Raw genomic sequence first — 19,240 nt, 5'->3', positions numbered from 1 at the left:
GGAGGATACTTAGAGAAACAACCAAGCCACGACAAGCCATGGCAGAGCCAACAGAGTCACCTGATTTCGAATCATCAGTATAAACGGGAATAGAGAAATGGTTCTAAAGATGTTTGGCAAATAGAAGACGGTACTTTCAGCTGGAAGTACCTGCCTTACTCACATGACTCAAAGAAAAATCACAGATGAGGATGGTAATAAACTATGGTGAGATGGGCTGACCAGTGGAGACAGCAATGTCATCAAAATACAGACACAATTCAGCGAAATGTCCCTGGAAACGAAGGCCATAGGGAAGAACAGCAGATCATCTATTCCAAATGAGCACAGCTTACTGAGGAAGGAAGCCAAAACTACAGGTAAAATGCAAACAACAGAGGTGAAGAGGAGAATCATGAGACTTAGTGTACAAACTCTGAACTAGAGAACTGTGGAAAGCCCTTCTTCAAGGCTGAGGTCCAGATCAATGACCTGTAGTTTAGTTTGGATTGAATGAGGGCAAGACAGATCTTGAGCACAGAACATCGATCTGCTCTTTAGTAGAAGAAAGTCTTTTGACCTCCATGGATTCTGCTCTGGGTCAAGTAGGCAGGTCTCTGGCAGTAGATGAAAATCCCAGCGACTGAAGGCGTGAAGAAATAATCGTTCTACATCTTGGGGACAAAGAAGGTGGAACCGAGCAGGCAGCAGAAACTTGGGCCATAAGAAGTAGATTTGGGCAGTCACTGGAAGGAATAGTGGAAACTGAGATTGGAGTAGACATTGACTTTTCAACTCTTTCATCCATTCAGAACAAAATATACTACATACTTTGATGATGACTCTGTAGTAGGCATGAATAGATATGTTTGCTCTCCCACAGTAGCAGTGGTATGTAGTGCAGCAGCATATGTCTGAGATGGAGTTAGGGATAATAACTTCCAAGCCTCAGGGTAGGAAATGTTGTTAATGGTTTTAAACACTATACCTCTTTCTCTTTCACCGGCTTGGGGTAAAAATTAAGTAGTAAGATGGGTGGGAACCACAACAGTTAACTCAGCGTGGTTCCAGTTTACACTCATAGGCATCGTGGTTTTGCTACCACAACGAGAACACCTCAAAGAACCATCATACAATGCCTTGGAATGTTAAAACTGCTTGCACTGGAAACACTGGAGAGGATTAGGAATGTATGGCTGCACTTTAAATGTGGCCAGCAGCATAATTCCATCCTTGAGAGTAGAGTTGTGTCATACAGCAAAAGTGCCTTGACTGGAAAAACCAGCAAGAACTTCCAACTTCGGCATGTTCATCAAATTCCTCTCAATGACCATTCCCCTGAAAGAATTCAGAGTAGCATTGAGAGTAATCTCAATAGATATAACCCAAATGGCCTAAAAATTTACGTGTCTGACATGCGTGGCGACCTATAAAGTGGAAAAGAAGATCCTGGTGGTTGAGTGGTGTCTAGGGAACTACAATTCATTACTTTGGCCTTGAATTTCTGTAAACAGCTGACTCTGGAGTGGCCCCACCTGAGGCAAATGGCTGGTCTATTGGGCTAGGGCCAACTGAGTACCAATGTTAAGCATTCTCAGTGGGTGCTGTGGACATTGTTTCTGGTGCTGATGTTTGAGCATAGTGCCCACAAAGCCCTGGCATTGCTGCAGCGCCCTTGTTTGTCACTGTAGTGCATTTCCTTGTACGACTCTATGGTGGGCAGAGTCAGTAAGCACTGAATCTCCCTCCTTATATTATGGATAACCATATTCTAATAGAAATAAACTAATAAAAAACAGCTAACAGCTAAGCCGCCACGTCTCGGAGACTTTGAACAGCACAGCAATCTCTACCTCATTCTGCACTTGTACCTTGTTTTATTATAAAGCATTATTTGTTAGACAAACCTTTAAAGCAACGTCTCCTACTTTTCATTCAGAAGGGATTAAAGGGACTTGATGGCTCTCCAAAGTCAATCAATGGGCTATCTTCTGGGGAAATCCTTATGGAAATATCTAATTTAACACACAAGGGTCATTGGGAATATAGCTATTGAGGCTACTCCCCATGCTTTTTGAATACCTCACAAGGAGTTATTGTTGAAAGAGAGTTGAAGAACGCTGACCAGTCGAAGACTTTTGCTGGCTTCTCTAACCAAAATATTTCTATAACGAGATGAATCTCTACTTGTAAAAAAGGAATTATGCTGCCTACCAAGTTCTTATTTTAACATTTTATTCGCCACATCCACCTCTCTCAAGGCAGGTTATCTGAACTGTAAGATACAGCCTTATATATTCCTTACCCTTTTGATGTTTCCAGCATCAGTGATTTGGCCGTTCATAGGCATCTGGTTATGGTTCTTTGACATGTGCTCATTGGGGGTAAAGACAACGACGTTTAAAAGTGTGAATTGAATCTTACAGTGTCAATTGTAGTGGTTCCCACCTCTCTTTCTTTTGTTCTTGCCATAAGAGGATGAAGAAGAAAGAGATACAGCATTTATAAAACAACATTAAGAACATTTATTATCTGGAGGTTCGAAATTTTTGTCCCTACTCATTTCAAACATATGCTGATGCATTACATTCCATTATTTCAATGGTTTGCAGACAGAGCTTTCTGTGCCTCTATCAGAGTCTTCTTTTCATCACATGAATAGTTTTTACCCTCAATGGATAATCGAGTCGAGAATTCAAAATCTACTCCTGTCTCTCTCCCAAGCATTCATTCTAGTGACTGCTCATTTCAACTTTTTCAGTCCCAGCTTCTGGTGTTTGCCCGAGTCCATCTTTTTTTGGCCTTGAAATGCAAAACGATTAGTTGTTCATGCCTTCAGTCACTGGAATCTACCTATACTAATGAAGACCTGCCTGCTCGACCCAGGACAGGATCCATGAAAGTCAATACACCTGATTCCAACAAAGAAAAGCTGGTTGATCGTAAACAATAGGGTTCTCTGCCAAATTTTCTTTCACCTGAGTAAAATTGGCCAATTTGATACAGTGAAACTGTTTTCATTCCAATCTGGATGACATTAAGGTCTTGATCAATTTCTATTATTCTATGTGTCATTTCTTACAGAAAATATTCCTGAAACCTGTTGATATAAGCACCTTTTGGCCGTTTTCTTTATACTAGAATGACAAATTGTGTGATGGATAAGTAAATGGAGGAATGACACTACTGATCGACCAGTATGTGCCTGCCTTGTCTGTACTACTCATTATATCCTTAGAGGGTATAACCACCTCTGTTTCCTTGAGTTGTCTTATTTACTTGTCTTCTAGAAAGATCTGTGATCAATCAGATTTTGATGTTCTCATAGAAAAACAGTTGCCATCTCCCTTTTTCATCTCGAGAGATTTTAGTGGACACAGTCTACTCTGTGGTTGTACATATGATCTTAGATGACGGCCTGTTTCTCTTCAATTCTGGGTCTTCTACATGTTTTAAACACCTAGCAAAGCTTTTACTTCTATTCGTTTATCTATTTGTTCCCTTTTACTTTTCTCTCATTTATCTTGGAGGACGTACTTACTGTTACCTATGAGGCAGTGATAATTTTCCTATTGTTTTGAGGGAGATTGACCATGTTTGATGTTACTTGACCAAAGTGTCATAGTGGAAACTGGACCAGGCCGATTGACTCTCTTTTACTCTCTGTCGGAAATCGATCCTGCTATCGTTAGTGTTCCATCTATTAACGAGGAAGCAGTAAGTGATTGCATTGTTCAAGCAACTGTTCATTTCTACCTAAAACATTGACATGTTCCCACGGTATCCTCGTCCATGGTGGTCTTTAGCCTGCCAGCAGGTATAGAAGGCTTAGAAATGGGCCTAAAATACTTTTTCCAGGTATCCCACTCTTTTTAATCACATTGGGTTTTAGTGGGCTTGTGCTTATACTTGGCAGGTCAAACATCAAAGCCATATAAAATATTAGATTAAGCTTACAATAGCATCTCTTTTACCATCAGTTCCAAAGTCATATAACAACAAGATTTGGAAGGTAAATGGGCAGTATGCTTCCCACCCCTTTCCAACTTGCTCTCCAATAGCTATGAAATTGCTGATCTACAGAGCATTAGTAATGTACTCGGCGAGAACTCTGCTCATCTTTCCAGCACTTCTGTCTCTTTCTCTGCTTTTTTGGCCATCATCTGTCTGGCAAAATGATTGTTTCATTCCTTTTAAGCCGATCGTCTTTACAAATGTAATTACTTCTCTAAACTGGTGGAACTTCAGTTCACCCTTCATTGGTCTGGTAGTGTATCAGTCGGACCTGATGATGTTCAGTATAAGATGCTGCAGCATCTTTCTCTTGTTTTTCTTCTAGTTGTAACTAGCCAGATTAAGCAATAAAACATTTTTCCTGATGTTTGGTACATGTTTATTATCCTATCTTTTTCTAAGCCTGGTAAGGATCCCAAGGATCCTTCTAATTATTGTTCAATTGCTTTGACTAGCTGTCTCTCTGAGTCTTGGAGAAAATGGTTAATGCTTGTCTTGTTTGGTTCCTTGAAACAAACAACATCCTCTCGCCCACCCAGAGTCAGTTCTGTTGACAGCACTATACCATGGACCATGTGGTTTGATTTGAAATATCAATCAGGGGAGCTTTCCTCAAGAGAGAACATTTTGTTTCCATCTTCTTTAATCTTGAGAAGGCTTTTGAAACTACGTAGAGATACACCATTTTGCATGACCTCTACTCATATAAGTTGCATGGCCATTTGCCTATATTTATTCATAATATTTTACTAGAGAAGCAATTTCACGACCATATGAGTTCGACTCTTTCCCGTTCTTTCACACAAGAACTTGGTGTTCTACAAAGCTGTCTTAAGTGTCATATGGTTAAGTGTCAAAATCAATGATATCACTACACAACTTCATATATATGCAAAAACGGCTCGTTTGGGTTGAGAAAATATTTTACGTAGAAGAGCGAACAACGTTTCGACCTTCTTCGGTCATCGTCAGGTTCACAAAGAAAGAAAGAGGTAACTGACCGGAAGCTGACCACATGTTTGTAAGGGGTTGTGTAACTGAGTGCCGGAATGTAGAGGGCGGTGTTAGATATTTGAATATATAATTTTATATTATTTATTTTATTATATTTAATATAGGTATAAAGGCGTTCCTTTATATTGATTTATCACCAGTTCTAGCCGATATTTTTATGACACAAGTTGAAACACAAACAATTAACACAGCATTACATCCACCACTATACTGGTACAGATATGTAGATGACACGGTTGCGGGTTTCAGATCTACAGAACACACACTTAATTTTTTCAATCACATTAACTCTATACATCCCAACATTAACTTCACATGTGAACAGGAAGAAAGTAATCAAATATCATTTCTTTATCTCAAAATTACAAGAACCACACACACACAATTTAAAACAGGAATCCACCGAAAAATTACCCCATACTGGACTGGATCATACGCACACATTTAGACAAAAAGCAAAATCAACCAACAGAAGTAAATATATCTCACGAATTAAAAAATCACTAAACCATATGCTGCTGCATACCATATATTCCCAACATCAGCAGACAAATAGCCAACATTTGGGAAAACTAGTAATAAAATATGACATTCCAGTTAATACCAAATTTATTCAAAAACCAGGCACAAAACTGAAGTCTATATTATGTAAAAACTACACTGACAAACACCACACCAACATTATTTATAAAATGCATTGTGATAACTGCCACGACTTCTATATTGGAGAAACAAGTAGAAAAATGGATACCAGATTCAAAGAACATAAAAAGTCATCTTCACACGTTTTCAAACACTGCAAGTCAAATAAACACTACATAACCACAGAAAACACTCAAATACTAAATAAAGAAACAAACATAAACAAACACAAAATTAAAGAAGCCTTACTTATACAACAACTTGAACCCAAAATAAACCAATATAAAGGAACGCCTTTATACCTATATTAAATATAATAAAATAAATAATATAAAATTATGTATTCAAACATCTAACACCGCCCTCTACATTCCGACACTCAGTTACACAACCCCTTCCAAACATGTGGTCAGCTTCAGGTCAGTTACCTCTTTCTTTCTTTGTGAATCTGACGATGACCGAAGAAGGTTGAAACGTTGTTCGCTTTTCTACGTAAAATATCTCCTTAACCCAAACGAGCCGTTTTTGCATATATATTTCTCTACAAGTGGGTTTTCTCAACATCACTACACAACTTCCTCCTCTGTTGCCAGTGGATTCTATGTCGATAATTTCCATATTTTGTGTCAGTTGTCGAGTGTGATGTTTATTGTAAGACAACTTCAAACTTACCCTCAGTTGCCTGTTGAAATGAACTACAGTAAATGTTATTACCTTTTCTTTATCAAAACCATTTACATATATTTTGCCATCAATGAGGTTTCCACCCTCATCCCCAGCTTAGTGATGTTGTTCTTCCCGTTACTCCTGAGGAAAAGATTTTAAGGCTGATCTTTGACTTTATTTTACTTTCATTCCTCACATCAAGTAGTTATGTAGCAAGTGTAAGTGTGCGAGGGCACTTAACATCCTTTATATTCTCTCTTCCACCTCTGGGAAACAGATTGATGTTCTATGGTCAAGATCTGTCGTGCCCTCATTTAATCCAAATTGGACTATAGGTCTTTGGTGTATGGTTCTGTCAGGACATCGGCCTTGAAGATACTGGATCCCATTCACCATCTATGGCTTCGGCTCTGCACTGGGGCTTTCTGCACTTTGCCAGTCCATAATTTGTATGTTGAGTCCCGTTAACTTCCTTTTAACCTTCGTTGCTTACAATTTTCTTTGTAGTATACTATTAAATTTCAATCCTTACCACAACACCCCACCTGAAGTGTTATGTTCATTCCTCAGTGGGTTATGCTCTTACGAAATATATGGTCCGCCATTCTTCCTTTTGGCCTTTAAATTCAGGTTCAGCTGATTGAATTAGGTTTGGCATTGTTGTTTCCAATGATCAACCCATTTTGTCATGTCTTATTACCTTCCCCACCTGTAACCTTTCTTCGAGTCATATGAGACGCAGATACTCCCGACTGGAAGTATCATCTTCTTTTTCCTGAACATATTTCAAATCATTTTTCTGTTATCATTTATATGGATGGTTCAAAATCAGGTGACCTTGTGGGCTCTGCCATCGTTTGTTATGGCTAGTGGTTGCTCACAGGATTCACTGTGTTCACTGCTCTGTATCACAAAGAAGCTGTGCAGTACACCGATTGTATTATTTATACGGACGCTCTTAGTTCTTACCCTGTCCTCGTCGATATTGAACGACGACTGGTCCATTTTCCTTCATCTTTCATTAATGTCCAGTTGTTCTAAATACATGATCACGTCGGTATTCGCGAAAACGAGCTCGCTGACGCTGTGACTAAGTCCGTCTGCTCTTTTGCCGTCTTGGCCATGCCTGTTCCAAATAATATAAACTGTGGTTCTTTATTAAAGGCTCAGCTCACCGCTAGTTGACAGTCGATTTGGAGTGAGCAACGTAATAAAAAGCTTTTCCAGATTAACCCTTCTGTTGCTCTTTGTCCGTCTTGCTTCCATAAGGACTAGAAAGAAGAAGTTGTCCTGGCAAGGCTACGCATTGACCACAGTTTCTGATCTTATCATTTTTTTTTTATCTGGGAATGATACATCAATGTGTGACCTTTGTGACACTCAAGTCATAACAGCCAACGTTTTGCTGTTATGCCGTCGTTAAGACCGTGAGCAACAGCACTATTTTCGACACGTCTATTCTACCCCTGACGTTGGACAGTGTAATTGGCGATGGTGACCGTGTTTAATTTACTTGTCTTTTAACTTTTTCAAGCCATTGGCCTTTTAAATTCTATTAAAGTTTTTACTTTATCTGCTTTTGTAGCTTTATTTGCTTTTTCACTTTCTTTTTACTTTTGTATTTTTGCTATTTGTTTAGTGCAGATGGCGTCGCTGTTCCCATAAAACACAAAACAGTTATTCACGGATTTTAGGATAGGCAAAAAAACCAAAAAACTAGGAATATAAAAGAGTATTTTGTGTGTATATTTCATCACCAATACATTTATTTCCGATTTTAAAAAAATTAAACAAAATGGTTTAGTTGATAACATATCCATTCATTATCTAACAACGATTCTTGAAACTGAATATCGAACTTAATGGTTTGGTTTGTTTTGAATTTCGCGCAAATCTACACGAAGCTAAATGGAATCCAAAGTTTAACATTTCCTCTCAAGATAAAAATGGCATCTTGCCTAATATTAATTTCATGTGGGAAGCACCACTTGTCAGAATATGACTTAAGTTAATCTTGGGGACATCTTTCAATCTCGGATCAAATTAATTAAGGAAAACCATCATGATATTGTTATAGCCATTACTTCACAACCCTGCTGAAGGAGAGCTTGTAAAGATGATTTCTTTTTAATACTGGGGAAATAAATTAAATATCACTACGTATGGGCTTATAACCCTAAAATGTTAAATTCGGTCCCTGGGATGGGCGCAGTATAAACACTGTACAGCTTTGTGCGTAACAGCAAACATCAATAAACTAAAACATTTATCGTTATTTTTAAAAGTCACATATGAAAAAGAGTTTCGAAGAATTCCCTCCTCTAAAAGTTGCTTTTTTACCAGTTCCGTAGACAATCATTGAACAATTTTTCACTGATACTTATATAAAAAATAGTTCTGTTAATGATGTAATTTTCCACCTTTCCTGGCAAAATGATGAAGGCTGAACTGTCTTTCGCTGTATATAACATTAGGGAAGAAATGACATAACTTTTTCGCCAAACTTTTGTTGTTTTGTTTTTAGATTATCAATTCATATGTAAATATTCAGTATTTTATGTCTCGTGGTATCTACTTTTCATATGTAAATGTAGTCAGTTATCTCCTTAGCGATTTCGTTATTTAACTCAGGAAAACAAAACTTAATTATTTTCATATACAATACAGGTAGTAGGGTTCATGAAACTCTAATTTTGACTTTTCTACAACATATTTGGCATTTAAAAACAAAACCTATCGAGCCTACTATGATCTGATAGTTAGGGTGCTCAGCTTGGAACATAGGGATAGTGGGATCGAAATCTGTCGCTGAAAATGTTCCCCTTTTCAACTGTGGGAAGCGATATAATTCGATGGCCAATTCCATATTCTTTGGTTAAGAGTAGCCTAAGAGCTAGCAGCGCGTGCTATTGACTAGTTGCCCACCTTCAGTAAAAATTCGAGACGGCTTGCGTGGAAAGTCCTCGCATAGCTTTGCGCGAAATTCATCAAACAAACAACAAATATAACTAAAGAAAAACACTCATATTTCAGAAGAAAATAACGAAGGTGACAATAACTATTCATACAGAGACCGTGGGCGAAACCCCAGAGCCTGGAAGGTACATCGCTGGCATGTAGGTTGATGAGAGTCTTTCTCGTTGTTTCCGTTCAAACAATCTGAGTTACCGTTGCATAGGATGTTTGGTGTGACGGAGATTCAAATATGCGACCCTCGGATTACGAGTCGATTTCCTTAACCACCTGGCCATGCCGGGCTGGGAAGTAATGGAAAAAATAAATGAAAATATGAAGAAAACTATGTGATCGGTTATCTACACTTGAAATAATTTTAATATTCATGTCATCTATTTATGTTATTAATTATGTTATAATCTGGTCGTCGGTGTCTTATATTTAGACTTTTTTCTTTCAACGATGCTGGAGATATGGCAAAGGCTAATGAACCCAGTTAAACAAACAAAAAAAAAGTCAAAGTTAAAAGGTATGTGTGTGTCTGTGTTACTATACAGAACACATTCACGAAGAAATTTAGCGGGCATTATTTAAAAGTTAGCTGTAATGTATCACTTAATTTTTGTATCTCACCTACAAACCGAAATATTAATAAACCTTTTTCAAATTACAAAAAGAAAGAACAAAATCAACGACAACAAGAAATTAGAAGTATGTTTTTATTGGACAGGTATCAAGTTTGCAAGATGCCATTTTTCACATCAAATTTGGTAATCATCATAGAAATACATAAATACCAGTTAAATTCGTAATCCATGCTGGTAATTTATCAGGTACGTAATCTGTTTTACACCGTGTTAGTGACACCGTCTGTATTTACTTCTTTTTAACACTGAAATATCTCAGTCAGTCCTTAGAATCTATAGTCGTACTTTTGTATCATCTAAACATACAGCCTTTAGACAGTACATTTCCCAATTCTGAGTTCAACTCTGGTCCGGTATGGCAAGGTGTTAGAGTGCTCGACTCGTTATCTGTAGTCCCGGGTTCGAATCCCCATTACATCAGACATGTTCGCGCTTTCAGCCCTGGGACGTTATAATGTTACGGTCAATCTCACTATTCGTTGGTAAAATAATAGCCCAAGAGTTGGCAGTGGGTGGTGACGACTAGCCGCCTTCTCTCTAGTCTTACATTACTAAATTAGGGTTGGATAGCTCAGGGAGCCCTCGTGTAGCTTTGTGCGAAATTCAAAAACAAACAAACAATGTAAAATATCAGTAGTAATTTTTAAGCTCTGAATAAAATGTAAATAAAATACAAGTATCATGCAATTGCGCATGGGGTAGTAGGCAGGTTTACACAATCCGTAGTATCATGGAATGCGCATGAGGTAGTAGGCAGGTTTACAGAATGTGTAAACAAAGGGTTTAGTGACAATGATTATATTAATGTGAGTAGTTTGAATTTTTTGTTGTTATTGATAATTTGATTTATTTATTACTTTCATATTATTTATGAGGTACTATTTATGTGCAAATAGACAAATCATTAAACGGTGATTAATTTAAACTATTTTTTTTTTTCCAGCACTTACAAAGTTTTTTAAAAAAAAGCTTAAAATAATTAATACCAACTTATGATTTCTGCTCGCAGCGCCTTCTGTCTACTGCCAAACTCAATTTTCTCTGTCTTTCATAAGAACGTAACTTGCAGAAATAAATGGAGTGCAGATAGCCCTCGTAGCTATGCGAAATTAAAAAACAAACAAAAATAAATGGAAGTGATAAAAATAATTTTCTACTGCTATTCTAATTTTTTTCTTCTTGTTCAATATTTTTTTGGTTCACATAATGTGGGCCTTGTGGTTTGACGCAATTGAACTGTGAATACATCGGTTCATGGTTTACGTCCGATTCCAGCTAAAACACACTCCCACTTAGAGGCTGTTGGTACACTGTAAGTTGCTGTTTTGAATTAAGCACAAAGCTACACAATGGGCTATTTGTGCTCTGCCCACCACAGATATCGAAACCCGGTTTTTAGCGTTGTAAGTCCGCAGACAACCGCTGAGCCACTGGGGGGCTTACACTGTAAGAGTGACTTTCAAATCCTTCTTTTCATACAGTACACCAAGAGTTGTTAGTGGATGCCGTTAAATAGCTACACTCCCATTAGTCTCTCAGTTTCAAATTAGGATCAGTGAAGTGTATGTAACTTTTTTGTATCTTTGAGAGAAAATTCTAGAACAAACAAATAGGTATATAGCATGTCCCCCATATTAAAAGATTCCCAAAATTTGAAATATTCCAAAATATTTCCGTTTTACTTTGCCTTCTCGCGTTGTGATATCAATAAAGTGTTTATAACATCCAGAGTTTTCACATTGTGTGCGTGGCTAAAGTATCATGTTACCTCAAGTTCGCTGTTGAAGTGTTGAAAAACACGTAACTCTCGAAAACACTCTGTTTTTCCATTCAGTGTTGTTTTTCTTGGTTTTTTTTAACGACCCTGTGCAATGGTAACTCAGATTGTTTGAACGGAAACAACGAGAAAGACTCTCATCAACCTACTTGCCAGCGATGTACCTTCCAGGCTCTCGGGTTCCGTCCACGGTCTCTGTATGAATAGTTATTGTCACCTTCGTTATTTTCTTCTGAAATATGAGTGTTTTTCTTTAGTTATATTTGTTGTTTGTTTGATGAATTTCGCGCAAAGCTGTTCGAGGATTTTCCGCGCAAGCCGTCTCGAATTTTTACTGAAGGTGGGCAACTAGTCAATAGCACGCGCTGCTAGCTCTTAGGCTACTCTTAACCAACGAATATGGAATTGGCCATCGAATTATATCGCTTCCCACAGTTGAAAAGGGGAACATTTTCAGCGACAGATTTCGATCCCACTATCCCTATGTTCCAAGCTGAGCACCCTAACTATCAGATCATAGTAGGCTCGATAGGTTTTGTTTTTAAATGCCAAATATGTTGTAGAAAAGTCAAAATTAGAGTTTCATGAACCCTACTACCTGTATTGTATATGAAAATAATTAAGTTTTGTTTTCCTGTTAAATAACGAAATCGCTAAGGAGATAACTGACTACATTTACATAAGAAAAGTAGATACCACGAGACATAAAATACTGAATATTTACATATGAATTGATATTCTAAAAACAAAACAACAAAAGTTTGGCGAAAAAGTTATGTCATTTCTTCCCTAATGTTTTATACAGCGAAAGATAGTTCAGCCTTCGTCATTTTGCCAGGAAAGGTGGAAAATTACATTATTAACAGAACTATTTTTTATATAAGTATCAGTGAAAAATTGTTCAATGATTGTCTACGGAACTGGTAAAAAAGCAAATTTTGAGGAGGGAATTCTTCGAAACTCTTTTTCATATGTGACTTTTAAAAATAACGATAAATGTTTTAGTTTATTGATGTTTGCTGTTACGCACAAAGCTGTACAGTGTTTATACTGCGCCCATCCCAGGGATCGGATTTAACATTTTAGGGTTATAAGCCCATACGTAGTGATATTTAATTTTTTCCCCAGTATTAAAAAGAAATCAAATTACAAGCTCTCCTTCAGCAGGGTTTTGAAGTAATGGCTATAACAATATCATGATGGTTTTCCTTAATTAATTTGCTCCGAGATTAAAAGATGTCCCCAAGATTAACTTAAATCATATTCTGACAAGTGGTGCTTCCCACATGAAATTAATATCAGGCAAGATGCCATTTTTATCTTGAAAGGAAATGTTAAACTTTGGATTCCAAGCGATCAAAGTTCATGTTTTAAGCGCGATAGAAGCCGTGGAGAAGAAACCATGAACGTATGTTAATATTTTAACTTGGACCAAATGTTGTTTTTATTTGCAACTAAACGTCTGCACGAGACATGCTCGCCTATTCAGCCGTGTAGGCGTTATAACGTGACGGTCAATTCCACTATTCGTTGGTAAAAGAGTAGTCCACGAGTTGGCGGGGGGGGGATGAACTAGCTGCCTTCCCTCTAGTCTTACACTGCTAAATCAGGGACGGCTAGCGCATTTAGCCTCGTGTAGATTTGCGTGAAATTCAAAACAAAACAAACCAAACTAAATCTATGCTCCAAAATAAAAATGCCGTCAACTCTCACGCACGCGTAGAAGCTTCAAGTGAGAGAATTATACTTAGATCGAGATTTAGTTGTAATGTAATTCGACGAAAGAAATACACGAAACAGATCGTGCGGGCTAGGGATTCTTGAAGTTGTTGATGATTAGTGATAAGTTGTCTTCCTTTCGCTTGTTTTGAGTTTAAAAAGGTATTTATTTTAAAAATTAAATTATACAACAGAGGGATTATTTTGGTAGTGAAGGTAGTGTACGAACTTCTTGATGCAAAATAAGTTGTATTTAGAAATGTATGGGTGGTTGGAGAACCATACCACCCATAGCTTTGTGAGCTGGTTCAGTCGTATAAAAACGTATGTGGTACATTTATATGTAATATAAACACGATCATAGTTTTTGCAAAAAGAGTTACTCAGATAGAGAAAACAAAAAAATCGAATTACAGTTTTAACTTCGTTTGTCTCGAGAATGTGATAGTGTTACAATAGTTGTTATAAAGTTGAAAATACAAAAACCCAGGGTATTATACAAACATAACCAAACTGAAGAGCTGAAACATTAAAACCTTGCAACATTCCCCTTTCTTCAGCACTTGTGTAACAGTGACCCTTAAATAGTGCATGCAACTTCACGGAATTAGTTTCTAGTATAACGCCTCGAACAAACACTGCTTTTTACAGCTGTGCGCCGTGTAACCAGTGAAGACAAAAAAGCTTATCCACGTCTTACAGGTAAGTCTTGGGATATCTGATTTAGATATCCCGGTATTTGATATCGTAAATGTGCCCGATAAATTTCAAGATATCATGTGGGGAGTGTTAGTTTCAAAAGCTATACTTAACTTGATATCTAAATGCACACTTGTAACAACGTTATATATATATGTGTTTGATCAAATTCGAAAAAGAGTAGTAATTAATTTTAGTACTTCGGGTTGAAGTAAAAGTTTATAAACCTCTGTCTGAGGTCTCTGTGACAAGCGCAATGATGTAAGGTCTTTTTGAACATCAACTTTATCAGAGTGAGAAGTCCCCTGGCAGGACAGAGGTAAGTCTTTGGACTTACTAGGATTTCGATTCTCCCCGGTGGACACAACAGTTAACCCAATGTGGCTTTGCTATAAATAAGTCAACTCACTCAGTGTGAGAAGAGATCCTTCTGAATTACACTTTGATCATGTGATAAGTGTGAGAACAGGTTCTTGTGACAAACCATCTTGATCATTGTGAGCCGAGATACTTCTGAACACCACTGTGATCATGTGACCAGTGTGATAAAAGGTTCTTCTGACAAATCACTCTGATCAGTGCAATCCACGATTCTTCTGGACAAGATTAGAATAAGGTAACTTTCTCCTCACACACAGTTGACGGAAATGACTGAACATATTGATGCCAAGGTTAGTCACCAATGTTGTCTCGATCCAAGAGACTATTCAGTGATATGTGAATGTGATAGTACAACACACGTCCAAATCAAGATATTGGCGGAAAGTGTTGCTAGAGGGTAGCAAATATTATTTTATTGAAATCGTGAAAAGGTATGAGAAGTAACAGTGTCAACAATTATGAAATAACATTCTGTATCCTGCGAGATTATATGTGAACCGCATAATTTGTGAATACATGAAGGAATATTAATAATTTAATCAGACAAACAACAGCGCTACACTACAATAAGACATTAATTAACAGAAACCTTCTCTTGTAGAATTCCAGCATTATTTAGGCCACGAGCAGCGCCACACTGCATTAGGATAGTGCTCACTACGTGCTAGGATATTTTTAAAGAACAGTGTATTGTGTTTTTGCAGATAGTTATATGCTATATTCATGTGTAAATTCACATTTTTGCTTGCTTAGAATAAACTGTATTTTTGGTAGTAAATCAACCATTAACATATTGTTACAGAGACGTTACTAGATGGGTGAATTAATTTCTCTTGATACTATCAGAGTTAGTTTGTTTCTATAGTTCAAAACATTGTAGGATTAAACTTCCAAAACGCAACTAGTATATTATTGGTGTATTTCAGATGTACAAGACTTGGAATTCATAAAATTGTTCATTTCAAAGATGCTTTTTTCAAAATCGAAAGTTATGTATATAAGGCTTCGTTAATTGTAACAGGACAATTAAACATCTAAAAAAATGATCAAGAAGGACATTTAGACAACAATAATATTAGATGAGTGTTATAGCTATTAAAGTTTCGCGAAATACTTAAAATACATATAATGGAAATATATATATATACATATTATGTATAGGCGTAGACATACATGTTGTATAGTGGAGAAAATTTAATCTGGTAATATAGTAGGCCCAGGCTATATACAGTTCGTGTAATGGAGTTAAAGACAGGTTCGTATTCACGTGATCAGTTTTCTAACCAATTGCGTTAATTTCCTCTTTAATGACGTCACTTATGACCATAAAAATGAGATCCCGCTGAGTCAACGAGAGCCAATAGTTTTATATACTATCATATAATAAAGTAAATTAAACTGGTACTGTATTAGGACTACATTTTTATACCTATGAAGTGTTGTACATGGAACGTATCTGCTATAATTATCATTTTATTTTATAATAAACAAATAATGTCTAAATGTCCGACTTCGTTGTTTTTAGGTGTCTAAGTTGTCCTGGATTCGTCGCTAACAACGTACGAATATATAATATATATTCATATTATATTGAATATATTCTTCCAGGTGATAGTTTATTATAAGCATAGCTTAAGTCTTCAATTTCCAGGAATTTTAATACGTGGTAAGTTAAGACTTAATGAATTAGCTTATCCCCTAGCTGTATTTTTTACATATCAGATTAAGATCTAATGAATCAACTTATCTCCCAATTGTTTTATTGCATATTAGGTTAAGACCTAATGATTATTTCTTTGTTTTGAATTTTTGCGCAAAGCAACACGAGAGCTATCAGCACTAGCTCTCTTTAATTTAACAGTGTAAGACTAGACCACAGGAGGTCATCACCATCCACCATCTGATAGGTGGCCCTTGGGCTACTCTTTTACCAACGAATAGTGAGATTGACCCTCACATAATATATTTCTCACGGGTGAAAGGACGAGCATATTTAGTGTGACGAACAGTCGAACCCACGGCCCTCAGGTTACGAGTCGAGCGCCCTAACCACTTGGTCATGCCGGACAAAGACCTAATGAATTATGTTTATCCTTCAGGCGTTTTATTACACTTTAGGTTAAGACCTAATGAATCATATTATTCTCCAAGTGTTTTATTACGCATTAAGTTAAGACGTAATGAATCAGCTTATTCTCTAAGTGTTTTATCACACGTTAGATTAAGACCTAATGAATCGTATTATTCTCCAAGTGTTTCATTACATGTTAGGTTAAGACCTAATAAATCATATTATTCTCTAAGTATTTCATTACACGTTAGTTTAAGATCTAATAAATCATATTATTCTCCAACTGTTTAATTACGCATTAGGTTAAGACCTAATGAATCATATAATTCTCGAGGTGTTTTTTTACGCATTAGTTTAAACCCTGTGAATCATATTATTTTCTGGGTATATTATTACATGCCATATAATGTCTAAAAAATCGATTTTTCTTCCACGTGGTGTGGTACAGCTTAAGGTACAATAACTTACCTTATCCTACAGATGTTACATAATACGTTCTGGATCTAGTGAATCAAACTACTCTATAGGCATTTATTAACACATATGGTTCAGGATCTAATAATCTATTTATCCTGTAGGTGTTTTTGATACATTCAAGATGTAGTTAATCACCCTACTGTACAGGTATTTATTATGCATTTGGTACAAGATCTAAGGAATCGGCTTATTCTCCGCTGCTCCTCTAGGTATATTATTACACGTTTAATTCAGGACGTAATAAATCAAGTTACTTTTCATGCTTTTAATTTACTTGGATATGCATAAACAATATGCAAATCAGTGAGTTTTTCCTTTTGCATTATTTAAAGTTATGCGGAATACAAAGCACTAAAACGACAGGTCTGGCAAATAAACCTACTTTGGGAATGTTAGCGAAAATAAATATTATGTGTAAGGTGTGACAACAGTAAAAGTGCAGAAAAATGAAGATGTGGTAATTATAAGACTGTCGTTCTATTTATGCAAATATAAATAACGTTTGTAGTAGTACATTCGTTATCAAATATCTTCTCATAACTATATAAAATTATTGTACTAGGTTACAAAAATCATGTAAGAATGTATTGACGTGAAGTTACTGTCAACGTGGTTAGAAGTCATTTGAAAGTTTAATGCTCTGATTTGGTTATAACTTATGAATTTTGATGAGTTAACAGGGCAATCCAGAGTGAGTGAGTTCAGCCCTCAGTGTTTCGCGCATCCAGGACAATGCCCTTGGTAGTGAGCCCTGGCTTTTCACCTCTGATTTTTTTTTCTATGCGGCCGATGAGCTTAACGATAAGTGGTATGGGTAGTTAGCAGACGAACTGCATGAAGATAATTCGAGTTCTTTTTTTCTCTGTTTTACTTCGTTATGTGGCCGCGCGTGAGACGCCTTCTTCGCACCGCCAGGTGGCAGGGCAATGATCGCGCAGTAGCCATGATGTTATTTTCTGCCCCGGTGACACATGCGTGATACTAGTTTGGCGTGTGTGATTTTATTATTCTGTTCAACAAGAATAAGTGCTAATGAAGTTGACTAAACATACATACACTTATTCCAGAGTGTTTTTGAAGTGTTACGTGCGCAATGTAGCAGAAGATTTTCCCTTTCACTCCATGTTTCATTTCCTTGCGCGCACTACGAACTTCATTTGTTCTTCTGGCTGTGTTTAAAACATGAGTTTTCTACGTTCGACAGCAGTTTACACTGTGGTGTAACGCTGTGTTGCTGCCGGAAATTATATTTTGTTGTATAGTTTAGCACAGTTCTAGTTCTGCTCTGTACAGACATCAGCAGTGGAGGGCGGAAGAGAACTTCCTGATTGGCGGGTTATCTGAACTCTGTCTCATGCTCATCCTGTACAAACAGGGTCTGGGGTGTGTAAATATCTTCTCCATGTCTGTTGGGCACTCTTAGGAATAATCCGGCTAACCACTGCACAGCTGGGAGTCCTACAACTCAAAGGACATGTCTTATTTTTCGAGGTAAGGGTTCGGATAAAGTAATTAAACTAAGCTATTAGGAGCCAGGCGTGGCTTAGTAGTTAACGTGTTCAGACCTTCAATCCGAGGGTGCAGGATTTGGCAGCCTTCCGCATTTCGGGATCGTAAGTGCATTATAAAACTAATGGTCAAATCCTACTCTTCATTGAGACAAGAATAGCCAAAGAGTTGATGGTGAGCGCTAACTTCAAAATTATTAACAGTTAGGCAAAAATAAAGCTTTGTTCAATAATTCTGAAACAAAATCGTTAGAATTTGATTAACTTATCATCCAGATTAGTACTTGTACAAAAAAGAATAAAATTTTCCACACCTACTGTCAATTTACCACAATGATTGAATACGAAGTACACTGTTGTTAGAAATAACCAAAGGTATTGTACATCTGGTAATTTAAAACAGCTGTAAATTTAATAAAGCAGGATAATTTTTGTTGCACTTAAGTTTTAATTTTTTTACGTTTCTGTTTTCTTACGAAAATTGAAAGACAATACACTGATTTGTGTCAGAGTGGTGTAGTGTTTCTTCTTTAACATAGTAAGTAAGTTTTAAAATAACCATCTATGACATTTCTTTATTACCATACTTGTTTTGTTTTTTAATTTCGCGAAAAGCTACATGAGGGCTATCTGCGCTAGCCGTTTCTAATTTAGCAGTGTAAAATTAGAGGGAAGGCAGTGAGTCATCACC

The 19,240-nt window shown here is 36.9% G+C and overlaps 1 protein-coding gene across 13 annotated transcripts in view; it reads left to right on the top strand.

Annotated features, from left to right (window-relative positions):
* LOC143241112 (uncharacterized) overlaps positions 1 to 19,240 on the top strand; it is an 83,473-nt gene that overhangs the window by 13,229 nt on the left and 51,004 nt on the right. For 5 of the 13 annotated variants that reach the window (XM_076484681.1, XM_076484680.1, XM_076484683.1 and 2 more), the window contains exon 1: positions 17,980 to 18,532. The exons of 2 other annotated variants lie outside the window; for them this stretch is intronic. The gene's annotated coding sequence lies outside the window, so the exon portion shown is untranslated. Of the gene's footprint in view, positions 1 to 17,964; positions 18,533 to 19,240 lie in introns of those variants that run through there. 6 more of the 13 variants (XM_076484692.1, XM_076484691.1, XM_076484684.1 and 3 more) reach the window with 5 other exon arrangements.

The sequence above is a fragment of the Tachypleus tridentatus genome, chromosome 13 (genome assembly GCF_004210375.1).
Source record: "Tachypleus tridentatus isolate NWPU-2018 chromosome 13, ASM421037v1, whole genome shotgun sequence".
Lineage (NCBI taxonomy): Eukaryota > Metazoa > Arthropoda > Merostomata > Xiphosura > Limulidae > Tachypleus > Tachypleus tridentatus.
The sequence above is the reverse complement of the archived record's forward strand: the minus strand, read 5'-3'. Positions and strand labels throughout refer to the sequence as shown.